At 50.5% G+C, this 17,994-nt stretch overlaps 1 protein-coding gene across 2 annotated transcripts in view; it reads left to right on the forward strand.

Annotated features, from left to right (window-relative positions):
* SYNDIG1 (synapse differentiation inducing 1) overlaps positions 1,485 to 17,994 on the forward strand; it is a 109,315-nt gene continuing 92,805 nt past the window's right edge. The window contains exon 1 of one of the 2 annotated variants that reach the window (XM_018057281.1): positions 1,485 to 1,600. The gene's annotated coding sequence lies outside the window, so the exon portion shown is untranslated. Of the gene's footprint in view, positions 1,601 to 1,749; positions 2,071 to 17,994 lie in introns of those variants that run through there. The other variant, XM_013968621.2, reaches the window with a different exon arrangement.

Here is a 17,994-nt window from a genome sequence, read left to right on the forward strand (position 1 = left end):
AATGACAGAATGTTCTAGTCAGGAAAGGATCCAGGGTCAGTGGCAAACTCACAAGGGTAAGATGGCATCTTTCTCCCATCGGAGCAGTTCCTCTAGTGCCCTTTCCAGAGAGTTCCAGACCACACCCCTTTCAGGGGCCTGGAGGAAGAAACCTGGCTGCACTTTGCCACCTTGCAAAGATGGAGAGGAGGTGGCTCTCGGGTGGATAAAGACAGAGCACAATGGACCCGGGTCTGCTGACCCATGACCCCACCCCCGTGCCCACTTTGAGCCTTCTCTCTGGGCTGCCAGGGACCCAACAGGAGCCAGTGCCTCAAAGGGAACTTGGGGAGAGACCTATGTTCTGGCCCCACCTCCCATCCCAGCCATCTGGAAACTCCACCCTAGGCTCCTAGCAGAGGAAGAGATGCCTTCTTGGGGGCAAAGGGTTGGTGACCAGGCAGGGACAGACTGCACCGTGGCGGGTCTCCTGGACGAAACAGACCATGACCACCAGCACGTGGCCAGTGCCTGCCCGCGGCCAGTGCCTGCCCGCCTGGCACTTCTGTGCCTGGGACAGAAGTGGGCTCACAGATTCTTTCCCTAAATCACTCTTTCTGGTTATTTCTTTCGTCTTCTTTCTCTGTGAAATCCCAGCTGAAAACACCACTTCCCCCGCCTCCCTCAACCTTGGAAATGCAGACTATCTTGGGAGGTGCCTTCCCTCCCCACTACCCACTCTCTTCATCAGGATTATGCCCACCCACCCCCATCTCTTTCTTCACCCGCCCTAGTTTCCTCTCAATCCCCAAGGCCCAGGCAGACGTTGGGCCGGGACCCGAGTCTGAGCCCCACGCCGGGTTTCGCGAGGATGGCTGGCTGGTCAAGACTCGGGCAGATCAGGCCTGTAAAGGGGGTCCTTAGAAACCTCGAAAAGAACGAACCAGAGCCTGGGGAGGCCTTTAGGACCGAGGGGAGCCATCTCTCCTCCCAGCCAGGAGGCAAATCCGCCCCATTAGTTTCCAGGGGCCTCCCCCTTCCCCCCCAGCCTCCGTCACCCACATTCCCAGACACCGGCCCGGGCCACCTGCCAGACGCGATCCCCCGCGGGGCCCGGCCGCCCGGGGCAAAGTTGGCGGAGCCTTCACGCGGAGCCATTCCCTCCTTGCTCCTCCTCCTCCCTGCCGCCCCCCGCGCCCGTGGCCGCCGCCTCAGGCACGCGTGTCTCCAGGCTCTGCAGCCGAACCAAGCGGCGCGCCCCGGGCGCCCCTCGCCCACCCGCCCGCCGGGCGCGCGCCGCGGGAGTCTCCCCGCATCCTCTTCTCCCAGGGACCGAGGGCCGGGCTCCGCCCCGCCGCCGCCGCTCGCTAGCTCAAGCCGCCCGGGCCGCCGCCGCTGCCCCGCGTCCCGGCGCTCCAGGACGCGCGGGGCAGCCGGGGGCGCGGGCGGCGAGCGCAGTGCCGAGCTGCACGGAGGGGACGGAGGGGAGGGCCGGGCGGCGGGGGAGGGAGCGGGCAGCAGAGGCGGGCGCAGGATCCCCGGCGCCCCGCGCGCTCGCTCGCTGTCTCCGGAGACGCGCGGGCCGTCGCCGAGTGCACTAGCGGGTCACCTTGTCCAGAAGGTAAGTCCCGACCGCCCCGGCCGCGCGGGCAGCGGAGGGGTCGGCTACAGTGGGGCGGGGGCCGCGGGCGGGCGGCGGGGAGGCGGCCCCCGCGCGGGAGGGAGTCCTGGCTCCGCCTCGGAGCGCGCAGACCGGCGGCGGGGTGGCGCCGGGGTGAATCCGGGCGGTCCGGGCGGCGGGACCGGGGAGGCGTGGGGTCGCCAGGCGCCTGGGAGAATCGGAGGAAGCGAAGAAGATGAGAAAGAAGGGGCCGGGCGCCGGCAGCCCGGGCTGCAGCCTGGCGCCTCGCCACCCCAGGCACCCCGGTGGCGCCGAGGAGCCGCTGTGCAAAGTCGGAGGGAGCTGCTGAGATCGAGACCCGGGAGCGCGGTGGAGCAGGGCTGCCCGGGCGGTGGAGGCGCACGGCAGGCATTGGCTCTGCGGGTCCGGGAGACCCCTTCGAGTGACTCACAGGAGACAGACGGGGGCTGGTGAGCGGGGCCGTGGCGGAGGTGGGGACCGAGGTTCATCTGGGACCGGGAAGGGAAGCGGGCTTCGCTTCACCAAGCGGAGGGAAAAAGGAAGGCAAGGGTGAGAGCGCGCTGGGGCCCGGGACCCGGGAGCCCCTCGCGGCCGCTGCAGCCCGCAGCCCCGGGAGCCGCCAGGAACCGCTCGAAGAGGTTAGAGAGTGGATGCGTTTGGGGGTTCAAGTTGTGGTCACGATTTTCCTTGGTGCGATTTCTGTCTCTTCGTGCGCGCTCTCGGAGGTGAGGAGCGAGGGAATTGGGTTACAGAGGAAACTGGGCACTTTTCCTAGGGAAGGGGCTTTGATGGCGATGCGTTTGTGGCGGTTCCAGTGGAGTGGGCGCTTCGAGTCCTGCTTTGGGAAGGCTGCCAGTGGGGTCGCTCGGCTTTTCTGAAGGACTAGAGGAAGGGGTCCTCTGGTCGCCTTCGTTTCCTGGGGTGGTCCCCGTGCACGCAGAGCCTTAGGCGCCTATCACCCCGACTTCAGGTGCGCACAGCCCTTCTGCGGCGTCAGATGCTCTGGCGCCCGCCAGGCTCCTGGCCGAACTCCTGTCTGCGCCTTCTCGGCCGCGTCCTGGGTTCAGGTTCGGTGCGGCAGACACCGGCCGAGGGTTTGGCCGATTTAGCGGCCGGGAGTAGGTGGCTCCGTGCTTTAGTTAGAATCAGGCTCAGACAGTGGGGTGAGCCCCCGGGTCTGTGGATCTTGTTGACCCCCCTCCTGCTGGCCAGTGTGTTTGGTCAGAGCCCAAAGGGAGCGGCTGCTGCGCTGCGCAGACCTGCAGCCCGCGGGGTGAGCCTCCGGTAACAAAACCGGGAGCCGGCCAACTTTTCCTTGCTGAGGAGAGATCGCCGGGCAGTCAGAGTTGGTGCTGGGATGTGGTCTTTTGAGGGGCTTTGGCTCGCTAAATGCTCCGGGCAGCCAGAGTGCAAAGCCAGCCCGGCGGTGGTCTGATGTCCATTCTGGCTAGGACAGGAAGTGGCTGGAGCAGGTTTGGGATGAATTATTGCATGCTCTGTGCCTGGCGGTGGTGTGGAATGTCTTTCTGGAGATCAGACCACAGGTGCTGGCCTGTGAGGCGTTTGAGGACGAGTCCTCACCTCTCTCCCTCCCTCTCTTTCTGCAACGCCCGGGGGTCCCTCTGCTCCCAGCAGAGGTTAGTTTGTCGCTGGTCTGCTGCCCTCTCCCACCCTGCCCCCACCTACTGCATGGAAATGGAATCGCGGTCATCAAGAAGGCCTTATCAAATACAGAAAAAACTGGGGAAATCTCTGTCTGAAGTTTTTTACGATGGAGGATGTCAGTGCCCCTCCTCCAACCCTGTTGCCTCCCTCCTGTTTACCACTCTCCTGCGAGTTGGAGGCCATGTCTGAGGAAGGGTTTGGAAATCCATTCGCAGCTCCCTTCATCGCAAAACACAGCCCCATGAATCTCCAGCTGATGACGTTTCATTTCATTTTCATGTAACCAGGGACAGAAACAACTTCTTCAAATGATTCTATGAGAAATGGGTGATGTTAAAATAGAAACAAAGATGCCCCCATGTCCATTATGGGGTAGAAAAGAAACCTGCTAACCTCCTGGAGGCCCAAAGAGGGGAATTGAAGGAGGAGAGAGAAAAATTCAGATGCTGAGAAAAGAGACATGTGGAACAATTGCACTTGGCTTGTGCCAGTGGCCGTGCAAGGGGTAAACAGATCCCAATTAAACCAGGATAAGCAAAAGAATACGTTTCGGTTAAAAAAAAAAAAAAACTTGAATCATTAAGCAATTTCTCCCACATTAAAAGTGCTGCGCTGACTTGGCCTCAGCTCCTCATTAGCTCTAATGCATATTTTCTCAGGAGTTATTACTATTGTAATAGATTAAAAAGCTCTTTTCTTATGTAAGTTTTCTATGAGAGACACTAGTCGGTGCTATCCTGAGGTTCATGAGAGTGCTGACATTTCATATCTCAATTAGAGAGCATGTGCTGGTCACCTTGCCACATCTGGAAACTGCTTGCTCTGATGGGTTCCGAGTGTGGGGTCTGTGGACTGGAGAGGGTCTCCTGGGGCCAGCCCCTGGAAACTGTGGGAGAGAGCCCCCATACCTGCACACCCTTCCCATTCCCCATGCCTCTGCACCTGGCTTTATAGAAAAGCTGCTCCTAAAAATTGCCAATAATGCGCTTGGAGGTCTGGGCGGGCTTTCGGACACCTTGATAAGGTGAGCTCTTGAACCGGATCCTCAGCCAGCCTGCTGTGATGTGAATAACCAGGCCCTAGAGCAGCACCTCCACTAGCTTTGTTCGTAGGGATGCTTTCTAAGGCCCACTTGACTTCACATTCCAGGATGTCTGGCTCTAGATGAGTGATCACACCACTGTGATTATCTTGGTCTTGAAGATCTTTTTTGTACAGTTCTTCTGTGTATTCTTGCCACCTCTTCTTAATATCTTCTGCTTCTGTTAGGTCCATACCATTTCTGTCCTTTATCGAGCACATCTTTGCAGGAAATGTTCCCTTGGGATCTCTAATTTTCTTGAAGAGAGTTCTAGTCTTTCCCATTCTGTTGTTTTCCTCTATTTCTTTGCATTGGTCACTGAAGAAGGCTTTCTTATCACTTCTTGCTATTCTTTGGAACTCTGCATTCAGATGCTTATATCTTTCTTTTTCTCCTTTGCTTTCACTTCTCTTCTTTTCACAGCTATTTGTAAGGCCTCCCCAGACAGCCATTTTGCTTTTTTGCATTTCTTTTCCTTGGGGATGGTCTTGATCCCTGTCTCCTGTACAATGTCATGAACCTCAGTCCATAGTTCTTCAGGCACTCTATCTATCAGATCTAGTCCTTTAAATCTATTTCTCACTTCCACTGTATAGTCATAAGGGATTTGATTTAGGTCATACCTGAATGGTCTAGTGGTTTTCCCTACTTTCTTCAATGTAAGTCTGAATTTGGCAATAAGGAGTTCATGATCTGAGCCACAGTCAGCTCCTAGTCTTGTTTTTGCTGACTCTATAGAGCTTCTCCATCATTGGCTGCGAAGAATATAATCAATCTGATTTCGGTGTTGACCATCTGGTGATGTCCATGTATAGAGTCTTCTCTTGTGTTGTTGGAAGAGGGTGTTTGCTATGACCAGTGCATTTTCTTGGCAAAACTCTATTAGTCTTTGCCCTGCTTCATTCCGTATTCTAAGGCCAAATTTGCCTGTTACTTCAGGTGTTTCTTGACTTCCTACTTTTGCATTTCAGTCCCCTATAACGAAAAGGACATCTTGTTTGGGTGTTAGTTCTACAAGGTCTTGTAGGTCTTCATGGAACTGTTCAAGTTCAGCTTCTTCAGCATTACTGGTTGGGGCATACACTTGGATTACTGAATGGTTTGCCTTGGAAATGAACAGATATCATTTTGTCGTTTTTGAGATTGTATTCAAGTACTGCATTTTAGACTCTTTTGTTGACCATGATGGCTACTCCATTTCGTCTAAGGGATTCCTGCCCGCAGTAGTAGATATAATGGTCATCTGAGTTAAATTCACCCATTCCAAAAAAAAAAAAAAATCCACCCATTCCAGTCCATTTTAGTTTGCTGATTCCTAGAATGTTGACGTTCACTCTTGCCATCTCTTGTTTGACCACTTCCAATTTGCTTTGATTCATGGACCTGACATTCCAGGTTCCTATGCAATATTGCTCTTTACAGCATCCGACCTTGTTTCTATCACCAGTCACATCCACAACTGGGTATTGTTTTTGCTTTGGCTCCATCCCTTCATTCTTTCTGGAGTTATTTCTCCACTGATCTCCAGTAGCATATTGGGTACCTACTGACCTGGGGAGTTTCTCTTTCAGTATCCTATCATTTTGCCTTTTCATACTGTTCATGGGGTTCTCAAGGCAAGAATACTGAAGTGGTTTGCCATTCCCTTCTCCAGTGGACCACATTCTGTCAGACCTCTCCACCATGACCCGCCCGTTTTGGGTGGCCCCAAGGGCATGGCTTAGTTTTATTGAGTTAGACAAGGCTGTGGTCCTAGTGTGATTAGACTGACTAGTTTTCTGTGATTATGGTTTCAGTGTGTCTGCCCTCTGATGCCCTCTTGCAACACCTACCGTCTTACTTGAGTTTCTCTTACCTTGGGCGTGGGGTATCTCTTCACAGCTGCTCCAGCAAAGCACAGCCACTGCTCCTTACCTTGGATGAGGGATATCTCCTCACCACCACCCCTCCTGACCTTGAACGTGGCCTTAGAAAGCATCACTATGAGCAAAGCTAGTGGAGGTGATGGAATTCCGGTTGAGCTATTTCAAATCCTGAAAGATGATGCTGTGAAAGTGCTGCACTCAATATGCCAGCAAATTTGGAAAACTCAGCAGTGGCCACAGGACTGGAAAAGGTCAGGTTTCATTCCAATTCCAAAGAAAGGCAATGCCAAAGAATGCTCAAACTACGGCACAATTGCACTCATCTCACACGCTAGTAAAGTAATGCTCAAAATTCTCCAAGCCAGGCTTCAGCAATATGTGAACCATGAACTTCCAGATGTTCAAGCTGGTTTTAGAAAAGGCAGAGGAACCAGAGATCAAATTGCCAACATCCACTGGATCATGGAAAAAGCAAGAGAGTTCCAGAAAAACATCTATTTCTGCTTTATTGACTATGCCAAAGCCTTTGACTGTGTGGATCACAATAAACTGTGGAAAATTCTGGAAGAGATGGGAATACCAGACCACCTGACTTGCCTCTTGAGAAACCTATATGTAGGTCAAGAAGCAATAGTTAGAACTGGACATGGAACAACAGACTGGTTCCAAATAGGAAAAGGAGTACGTCAAGGCTGTATATTGTCACCCTCCTTATTTAACTTAGATGCAGAGTACATCATGAGAAACGCTGGGCTGGAAGAAGCACAAGCTGGAATCAAGTTTGCCGGGAGAAATATCAATCACCTCAGATATGCAGATGACACCACGCTTATGGCAGAAAGTGAAGAGGAACGGAAAAGCCTCTTGATGAAAGTGAGAGTGGAGAGTGAAAAAGTTGGCTTAAAGCTTAATATTCAGAAAACGAAGATCATGGCATCCGGTCCCATCACTTCATAGGAAATAGATGGGGAAACAGCGGAAACAGTGTCAGACTTTATTTTGGGGGGGCTCCAAAATCACTGCAGATGGTGACTGCAGCCATGAAATTAAAAGATGCTTACTCTTTGGAAGAAAAGTTATGACCAACCTAGATAGCATATTGAAAAGTAGAGACATTACTTTGCCAACAAAGGTCCGTCTAGTCAAGGCTATTGTTTTCCCAGTGGTCATGTATGGATGTGAGAGTTGGACTGTGAAGAAAGCTGAGCGCTGAAAGATTGATGCTTTTGAACTGCGGTGTTGGAGAAGACTCTTGAGAGTCCCTTGGACTGCAAGGAGATCCAACCAGTCCATTCTGAAGGAGATCAGCCCTGGGATTTCTTTGGAAGGAATGATGCTCAAGCTGAAACTCCAGTACTTTGGCCACCTCATGCGAAGTGTTGACTCATTGGAAAAGACTCTGACGTTGGGAGGGATTGGGGGCAGGAGGAGAAGGGGACGACAGAGGATGAGATGGCTGGATGGCATCACGGACTCAATGAACGTGAGTCTGAGTGAACTCAGGGAGTTGGTGATGGACAGGGAGGCCTGGCGTGCTGCGATTCATGGGGTCGCGAAGAGTCGGACACGACTGAGTGACTGAACTGAACTGAACTGAGACCAGCACCTTCATTCCTCTGCCCCCAGCAGAAAAAACCAGCGTGATCCCCAGCACCTCGCATTGGCCTTTTCAGGTCCCATGCACAATGGGGATCCTCACAGCCAAATGGGCTGGTTGAAACGCTGTGACCTGTAGTCACAGCAACATCCTGGGCTGGGCAACATCCTTGGACTGGGCAGGCAAAGGTGAGAAGATTGAAGGATAGGGTGTTGGTTTGTCAGCATCAGCACAGCCTCAGGCTAATGAGAAGAGAAACGCCTGGTCCTTTGGTGGGAAGTCACATGAGGCTGTTTGGAGGGAAAAGACTGATCAGGGGCGACATTGGGGCCACAGCTTTGACCTAGCATCACTGAGCTGGAGGGCTTGTGCCAACACGTCATAAATAAAAATAAAACATGAAAGGTATTCAGATATTAAATATTCCGAACATTGACCCAGTTCCTGCTCGTGTCACCAGAATTGGAATAATGCAGGTAGTACCCAGTGGTTTAAACAAATGTGGTTTTTCTACATTCTCTGTGCAAGATATTAGGGCATTTCACATTTTTTTCAGAGAGCTTATGTTTTAAACAAGAACAGCTGTAACTCTTTCAGCCTGGACTATATAGTTCAGTGCCCTCAGCCTGGCTTAGTTCAGGTCAGACAGCCTGAGGACTTGGTCTGGGAGGGAGGAGGAAGGGGGAAGTGGGAGGGGAAGAGGAAGGAGAGAAGAGGAGGAAGGGGAAGGAGGAGGGGGAGAAAGCAGTGAGGAGGTGTGGTCTGCCCCAGGACACCACCTGGGATTTCTGTGCCGAGACAGGCTCTGCTGTTTGCCCATTGAATGAGCTGAGCTCATTTAACTTTCCTGAGATTCTGTTTCTCTCCCTCCCTGTTCTTCCCAGGGTTTTGAAAACAAAATATTAAAGGCTGCTACCGTTTTTTAAATGGGAACGACTCTGGTTTAGGAGCACTTTGGTTAGAGTGTTAGGGTGTCTCTCTGGGTGAAGTTCTTGTCCCTGTGGTTCTCAGGACATAGTGTGAGCCCCAGCCTGTCCTTGCTCCTGCACCCTCCAGATTCTTGTTGGCAGGAGTCAGGATAAGGTTTGGGAGGGGGCCACTGATCCACAGGGACATGCCCTCAGTAGGAACCTCCTGAGCACTGTCAACGTTGCTGCTGTGTGGGTTCAGAGGACGCACGTGGGAAAGGCTCATGAAAGATACCTCTAACACAACTGTGTTTAGACTCACATCAACTTAGAAAAGTTACCTTAGAAAAGTGAAGCTTGTTCTCTAGGATGAAACTTTTTTTTTTTTTTTCCAGATTTTATTTATTTATTTATTTACTTTACAATATTGTATTGATTTTGCCATACATCAACATGAATCCGCCACGGGTGTACATGTGTTCCCAATCCTGAACCCCTCCTCCCACCTCCCTCCCCATACCATCCCTCTTGGTCATCCCCGTGCACCAGCCCCAAGCGTCCTGTATCCTGCATCGAACCTGGACTGGCAATTCGTTTCTTACATGATATTATACATGTTTCAATGCCATTCTCCCAAATCATCCCACCCTCTCCCTCTCCCACAGAGTCCAAAAGACTGTTCTATACATCTGTGTCTCTTTTGCTGTCTCGCATACAGGGTTAACACCAATACAGTATGCTAACGCTTATATATGGAATTTAGAAAGATGGTAACTATAACCCTGTATGCGAGACAGCAAAAGGATGAAACATTTTAAAGCAGATCATAAACCAACCACAAAGTACTGCTTATCATATGTGATGATTTAGTTACAAATGTTTCGGTCAAAAGTCCAAGTCACCTTCAACCATGTTTTGACAAATAGCCTGTTAAATTGCATGAGATGAATAAAATCAAATACTAAAGGAGAACGAAAACAAATAAGCCTTGGGACCCAAGAAAACCATTAGAACTAAGACTAACACAACCAGGAAAAAATATGTGTGCAGAGAAAGTAATAAACAGAAAAGCTGCTTCTGAAAGACCAGCCCAGGGGACAACTCTGCACATTGGCTTACTTAAAAAGAACATACCACCGAGTTCAATTTACATTATCCCAGAAAGGTGGGAGTTTTGCTTCTGGGGGTCAAGTCAGTGTTCAATGTAAAACATTTTGAGTTTTTAGCTCCCAACCGCATCTTGTGTTCATCACAGTCATTTTTAAACATTGGTCTTAACAATGCTACAGTGACATTTTGGGGCTGTGACTCTGAGGGAGAGAACGTGGGTGTTAACTGATTGCAATCTGAGCCTTTCATCAAGGGCCTGCTTAGCTTAAATTCACATTTTTAAAACATATTACTTCTCAAACATTTGACCTGATTGAGTAATCACTTTTCAAACCTATCTTCCATTCCTTCCTTGATTTTTTTTGTTGGGAGACATCAGTGCCCAAAACAAAACCAAAAAGCAAACAAACATTTCAGACAATTAGAGCCACAAAGGTTTCATTCCATTGCCTCAGTTTTGAACCAAAGATACTCCTAAAAGAGAAAAATACCGTACCTCAAATATGTTGAGGCTTCAGCCCTGCTCAGGAAAGCAGAGGAACAAACATATGACATAAACTTAACCTTTCTGCCCTGGTACAACATGCGGTTTTTATGTGACCCTCATGATTCTGGCCTTCTCACCTTGGTGTCACGGCTCTCAACTCTGCAGTGTTTGAAATAAAAGGGTTTGCTTTTGAGGATTCCAGTGTGATTAAGTCCTAGGTCAGGGCTGAGAAGGGCTTCCCAGGTGACGCTAGTGTTAAAGACCCCACCTACTAATGCAAAAGACGCAGGAGATACGGGTTTGATCCCTGGGTTGGGAAGATCCCCTGAAAGAGGCCATGGCAGCCCACTCCAGTGTTCTTGCCTGGAGAGTCCCTTGGACAGAGGAGTCTGGAGGGCTACAGTCCAGGGTCTCAGAGGCAGACATGGCTGAAGTGACTTAGCATACACGCATGCAGGGCTGGGAAACCCAGCACTAAGGCCTGGGCTTAAGCTCCCTTTAGCATCAGAAGGGCCCCACGGATGTCCAGGTCATGCCACCAAAGATTGCTACCCGTTCTTCTCTTATTGGCAATGTCTCAGGTTGCCTTTAAATAAAATATTCACAGGGACTTGCCTAGTGCTTCAGCAGTTAAGATTCTGTGCTCCCAGGGCCAGGGGTACGGGTTCAATCCCTGGTTAGGAAACTAACATCCCACATGGCAAGCGATGTGGCCATGTTCCTCAAAAAAGAGTGGGGCATAAATTTTTTAAAGATGTAATAAATAGTAAAGGTAAAGTCTTTGCATTTCTGTAGCTAATCTTAGTATCTGAAATTTCAGCCCCAGCCCTTTCCCTCGGGTTTCCTTTAGAGGGAACATTTCGGTGCCAGTTGGGGTGAGGCTGCTGTGTCTTGCAAGCCAGCAGGAAAGGTGAGCTGAGGCGGGTCAACAGTGTGCTCTGGGTCTGAGACACCATCTGAGCACAGGGGCTGGCCTATGCCCACGGCTCAGCCACTGGTAGACTCAACAGCCAGGCGTCTGCTCCAGACTGTGCCCAGGGTGCACGCAGACAGTGGAGAGGACCCGCATTGGGCAAGCCCACCCCTCCTAGCCCAGCCTGGAAAGGCCTTCCAAGACCCCTGGCCTGCAAACAATCCCGTCCCGTCGTCTCTCTCCCACTCTCTTCCTCTCCCTTCATGTCCTCCCTGCAAGCAGCTGCAAAACACAGGCTCCAAGCGGACGAATTAGCACGCTCACTGCCCACAGCTTTTTCTTTTCTACACTGAACCCAGAGACACAGCACGCCCGGCTCAGGTCTCCATGCAGGGCCATACCCCCAATGCCATCACTAAGAGGGATTCCTGTTAAACATTTAACTAAAGGGAAGTCTTCTCTTTTGTTCTAAGTCCATTCTCTGCCTTTCACCCTTGATATTCTGTTGGCTGTGGATGGAAGGTCCCACCTGACACGTGGGCACCCTCTTCCTTGACCCCTTTGCTCAGAATGAGATCTCAGGGCTCTTGCTGGCATCAGCCCTAACATCCCCTGCACTCAGCACCACACACGTGCCCAGCGGCTCAGAACAGGAGGACCACCAATGTGACCGTGTCCCAGACCCTGTCATCCTCCTTTGACCCCAGTGTTCTTGGCAGGATTGTTGATCTGAGTGTTCGGGGTGCAGGGTCCTTAGCTGTAAACAGGGCCACTGAGTTTATTTGAGACCATCACAGTCTGTTCTGAAGCCACAGAGGAAAATGGGCTGTGGCCGAATAATGCACTTTCCTTCTCCGTTGCTGGACTCCAGCAGTGACTTTCCAAATCCCTTTCTGGGAAGAACATGTACTTCAGGTTCTTGGGTGGTAGACATGAGTTCCTGCCCTGATTCTCATGGTCTCTGCTTGTGTGTAGGACAAACCCAACTCCCAGGGTGAGTGGCTCCAGTGCAGCTGTGACCGCTTGGCTGTGCCCACTGCCCACGGGTGTTTGATCCTGGTCCAAAGTAGAGAGGTTTTCATGTGTTCAAGTCCCCGGCCGCCACGCTCCATCCACCAGGAGAGTGGACGTTTTGGACACACCACCGTCCCCTCTTCCTGTTCCCCTCTTTGGCCCTCAACTTAGAAGCTCCTTGGTGGGTGCAGCTCGGGGGGCTCTGAACTCATCCCTCCCAGAGCTGCTGTGCCTCCGCCAGCTGCTCTGTGGACAGACAGCAAGACAGTGGCAGCCAGCCTCCCAGATGTGTGAGCAAAGGGCTTCCCAATGACCTTGGTGAGGGTGGACTCCGGAGTTATGGCCCGTCTAGAGCCGCCCACACAGCACTCCAGCTGCCTCAGGTTCCTGGGCTCCTGCCCAGATGTCCAGTCACTTTCAGATAGTCATCGCCTAGTCCAGTTTAGAAATGCAGCCCCATCACACTGTGGACTGGAGAACGCTGCCCACTGGGAGTGTGCCCGCTCCGTCTGCCATCAGCTCTTTTGTTCCACTTGGGTGTTGGAACACTGTTGGTGGGGGGTGGTGGGGAAGGGGGCAAACAGCTGTCCCTTCACTGGAGCTGTGGTCATCCCCTCTCTGCTATTGGGGAGGCACCACTGATCTGTCCCCAGGACCTTCCCAGGGCACATCTCCCTCCCCCAGGCTCAAGGGTCCCTGCTCCATCTGTAGAATGGGAGCACCATCTGTAGAATGGGAGCACCATCTGTAGAATGGTCTCCACTCTTACAGCCACCCCAGCCTCAGAATCCGTGCTCCTGGCTTGTCCAGCTGGTCCCCGGGAGAAAGTGTGTGACCTCTAGGGAACATGAACCCAGCCAGACCTGTGGATGTCTCTCCATCTTCAGGCTGAGGGCCTGGGAGCCTGTGGACATGTGTGGGGGCTGAGGGCAGTGTGGGCCTGACATAGAGCTACTTCGGGGGGGCTGCGCTTGAGAGGAGAGCAGTGATCAGGGTGCCTGAGGCCTTCTGGACTGTGAACCCTGATCCACCCACAGGCCAGGACGGTGAGTCCCACGGCCCCGCCCTCCTGGCTGCGGTGGACCCAAGACACAGGGAAACTGGCAGCCCTTCAGTGGAAACGAGGGCTGGGGGAGGGGCTGGGAGGGGGGAAGGAGGCGGGGCCCAGGGAGGCCAAGAGCCACCAGAAGGGCCCCTCCTCCACTTCTCATGGGAGAGGCTCCCCCGGGGCCAGGTCTGGAACCACCGCAGGGACTCAGCCCTTGGCTTCTCCTCCCCGGTGGGCAGCCCTGCTCTCTTCTCTCGGGTGGAGCTGCTGTGCCCACCTGAGCTATGGTGGACTGGTTGCACCAAGGGGGCCCCATGGCCCAGTTGCCTTGTGAAGTAAATTGAGTTCACGCACTTGGAGGAGAAGCATCAGCGCACGTCTGAAGGGCCAGACGGAAGCTTTCACAACACAGCAGCTTCTTCGCAGCTTCTTCAGGGAAACCCACAGAAGCTTCTCCTGTTTGCCCCGCGTTGCTTCTCCCTCCGAGGCCAGGAAGAGAAGGTGACCATGGCAAGTGTGTGTATTAAGCAGTTTTATCCAGATCCCCCATCTCGCAGTTGGTGGGGTGAACCCCAGGGGGTTCCCCGCTGGCTCTGTGGCCCTCCCATTGCCAGAGGAAGGGCCCAGTGCATGGACCCTTCAGGGACCTGTTTCCTTGCTGTTTGTCTCAGGGTCACGTTTGCCCACCCCCACACTCAGGTTTCTTGGTGCTGTGCTTAGTGTAAAGCTCAGGACAGTAGCCTGTCCTGTGTTATCTTGGACTGACAGACACAGACAATTCCATTTTGTGATAAAAGCCAAGTGGGACAAACATCACTGGGTCATCTGTCCCTCTGTGCTGGGTGGTGGTTTCCTGGGAGGATAGTGTCCATGCAGGTGAGCAAACAGTGACCAGGGGTGAGGGGAATCCAGCTGTGGACCAGCCAGGGAGGGTATGCCCACAGACGTCCAGGAGAACAGGTGTGTCCTATACAACATGCGACAGTCGGAGGGGAAACTGCCTCCTCTATTCCTGCAGGCTCCAGATGACACAGAGAATGTCTAAAGACATAAAACAGGGCAGGAGGTCACCTGGCGAGACCTGCTTTCTGCTCTGGCACAAGGCTTTTCTCAGAAGTTAGAAATGTCCTTAGATGCTGCCCAGAAAGGCTGGTCTTCCTAGAATTTGTATTCAGAGCTTCAGATGTTTCAACAATGCATTTCAGTGAGATGGGACTCTGCTTGTTGCTTCCCTTTCTCCTTAAGACCAATTTGGTCCCTCTCTTGGAGAATAAAACCAAGCTGAGCTCAGTTGTTTCTTGGGGGCACAGATCAGAGGGCCAACGACTCCGCTGGAGTTCAGCTCAGCCTTAGAGGACATCTTGGGAGCACAGTCCTGATCTACACCTCTCTTTCCTCTGAATCCTTCTTCCCCACCTTGACCTCCTTAGATTCCCTGACCAGGTCCTCTGGGCCAGGACAGGTGAGCCTGGCAGGAGTCCACTGTTTGTACCCTCCTCATACTAGCAGCTGAACTGTCCTGGAAACATCACACATCTTAATTTCAAACTATACTACAAACCTATAGTAATCAAAACAGTATTTATTGACATAAAAACAGACACATAGATCGATGGGACAGAAGAGAGAGCCCAGAAATAAACACATGTGTATACGGTCAATCAGTGTATGACAGAGGAGACGAAAATGCAATGGAGAAAAGACAGTCTTTTCAGTGAATGATGGTGGGAAAATTAAACAGTCACATGTAAAAACTGAAACTGGACCACTATTTTACACCACACACAGAAAGTAACTCAGGATGGGTTGAAGATTTGAATGTAAGACCTGAAACCATAAAACTCCTAGAAGGAAATGTAGGTGCTAAGCTCTATGACATCACTCTTAGTGATGGTTTTTTGGATTTGACACCAAAAGCTAAGGCAACAAAAGCAAAAATAAGCAAGTGGAACTCCACCAAAGTTAAAAACCTCCGCACAGCAAAGCAAACAATTCATTGACAATGAAAAGGCAACCGACCTACTGATTGGGAAAAATATTTACAAATTATATATCGATAATGGGTCCATATCCAAAATAGATAAATACTCTACAATTCAACAGCAAATAATACTACTAATGACCTTATTAAAAATGGGCAGAGAATCTGAGTAAAGATTTTTCCAAAGAAGACCTGCAGATGGCCAGCAAGTACCTGCAAAGGTGCTTTATTCACCAGTCATCAGAGAAATGCAAAAGCTAATAGAGTTTTACCAAGAGAATGCACTGGTCATAGCAAACACCCTCTCCCAACAACACAAGAGAAGACTCTATACATGGACATCACCAGATGGTCAATACTGAAATCAGATTGATTATATTCTTTGCAGCCAAAGATGGAGAAGCACTATACAGTCAGCAAAAACAAGACTGGGAGCTGACTGTGGCTCAGATCATGAACTCCTCATTGCCAAATTCAGACTTACATTGAAGAAAGTAGAGGAAACCACTAGACCATTCAGGTATGACCTAAATCAAATCCCTTATGATTATACAGTGGAAGTGACAAATAGATTCAAGGGATTAGATCTGATAGAGTGCCTGAAGAACTATGGACAGAGGTTCGTGACATTTTACAGGAGGCAGTGATCAAGACTGTCCCCAAGAAACAGAAATGCAAAAAAGCAAAATGGCTGTCTGGGGAGGCCTTACAAATAGCTGTGAAAAGAAGAGATTGAAAAGCAAAGGAGAAAAGGAAAGATATAAGCATCTGAATGCAGAGTTCTGAAAAATAACAAGGAGAGATAAGAAAGCCTTCCTTAGTGATCAGTGCAAAGAAATAGAGGAAAACAACGGAATGGGAAAGACTAGAGATCTCTTCAAGAAAATTAGAGATCCCAAGGGAACATGTCATGCAAAAATGGGCTTGATAAAGGACAGAAATTGTATGAACCTAACAGAAGCAGAAGATATTAGGAAGAGGTGGCAAGAATACACAGAAGAACTATACAAAGAAGATCTTCACAACCCAGATAATCACAATGGTGTGATCTCTCACCATGAGTCAGACATGGAATGCGAAGTCAAGTGGGCCTTAAGAAGCATCACTACAAACAAAGCTAGTGGAGGTGGTGGAATTCCAGTTGAGCTGTTTCAAATCCTAAGAGGTGATGCTGTGAAAATGCTGCACTCAATATGCCAGCAAATTTGGAAAACTCAGCAGTGGCCACAGGACTGGAAAATGTCAGTTTTCATTCCAATTCCAAAGAACGCTCAAACTACCGCACAATTGTACTCATCTCACATGCTAATAAAGTAATGCTCAAAATTCTCCAAGCCAGGCTTCAAGTGTACGTGAACCTTTACCTTCCAGATGTTCAAGCTGGATTTAGAAAAGGCAGAGGAACCAGAGATCAAATTGCCAACATCTGCTGATCATCGAAAAAGCAAGAGAGTTCCAGAAAAACTTCTTTGCTTTATTGACTATGCAAAAGCCTTTGACTATGTGGAATACAACAAACTGTGGAAAATTCTAAAAGAGATGGGAATACCAGACCACCTGACCTGGCTCTTAAGAAATCTGTATGCAGGTCTGGAAGCAACAGTTAGAACTGGACATGGAACAAAAGACTGATTCCAAATAGGAAAAGGAGTACATCAAGGCTGTATATTGTCACCCTGCTTATTTAACTTATATGCAGAGTACATCATGAGAAATGCTGGGCTGGATGAAGCACAAGCTGAAACCAAGATTGCCGGGAGAAACATCAACAACCTCCGATATGTAGATGACACCACCCTTATGACAGAAAGTGAAGAACTAAAGAACCTCTTGATGGAAGTGAAAGAGGAGAGTGAAAAAGTTGGCTTAAAGCTCAACATTCAGAAAACTAAGAACATGTCATCCGGTCCCATTGCTTCATGGCAAATAGATGGAGAAACAGTGGAAACAGTGGCAGAGTTTATTGGCTCCAAAATCACAGCAGGTGGTGACTACAGCCATGAAATTTAAAGAAGCTTGCTCCTTGGAAGACAAGCTATGACCAACCTTGGTTCGGTTCGGTTCAGTCGCTCAGTCGTGTCCGACTCTTTGTGACCCCATGAATCGCAGCACGCCAGGCCTCCCTGTCCATCACCAACTCCTGGAGTTCACTCAGACTCACGTTCATCGAGTCCATGATGCCATCCAGCCATCTCATCCTCTGTCGTCCCCTTCTCCTCCTGCCCCCAATCCCTCCCAGCATCAGAGTCTTTTCCAATGAGTCAACACTTCGCATGAGGTGGCCAGAGTACTGGAGTTTCAGCTTTAGCATCATTCCTTCCAAAGAAATCCCAGGGCTGATCTCCTTCAGAATGGACTGGTTGGATCTCCTTGCAGTCCAAGGGACTCTCAAGAGTCTTCTCCAACACCGCAGTTCAAATGCATCAATTCTTCAGTGCTCAGCCTTCTTCACAGTCCAACTTTCACATCCATACATGACCACAGGAAAAACCATAGCCTTGACTAGACTGGACCTTAGTCGGCAAAGTAATGTCTCTGCTTTTGAATATGCTATCTAGGTTGGTCATAACTTTTCTTCCAAGGAGTAAGCATCTTTTAATTTCATGGCTGCAGTCACCATCTGCAGTGATTTTGGAGCCCCCAAAAATAAAGTCTGACACTGTTTCCACTGTTTCCCCATCTATTTCCCATGGAGTGATGGACC

The sequence above is a fragment of the Capra hircus genome, chromosome 13 (assembly GCF_001704415.2).
Source record: "Capra hircus breed San Clemente chromosome 13, ASM170441v1, whole genome shotgun sequence".
In the NCBI taxonomy this organism is placed as follows: Eukaryota; Metazoa; Chordata; class Mammalia; order Artiodactyla; family Bovidae; genus Capra; species Capra hircus.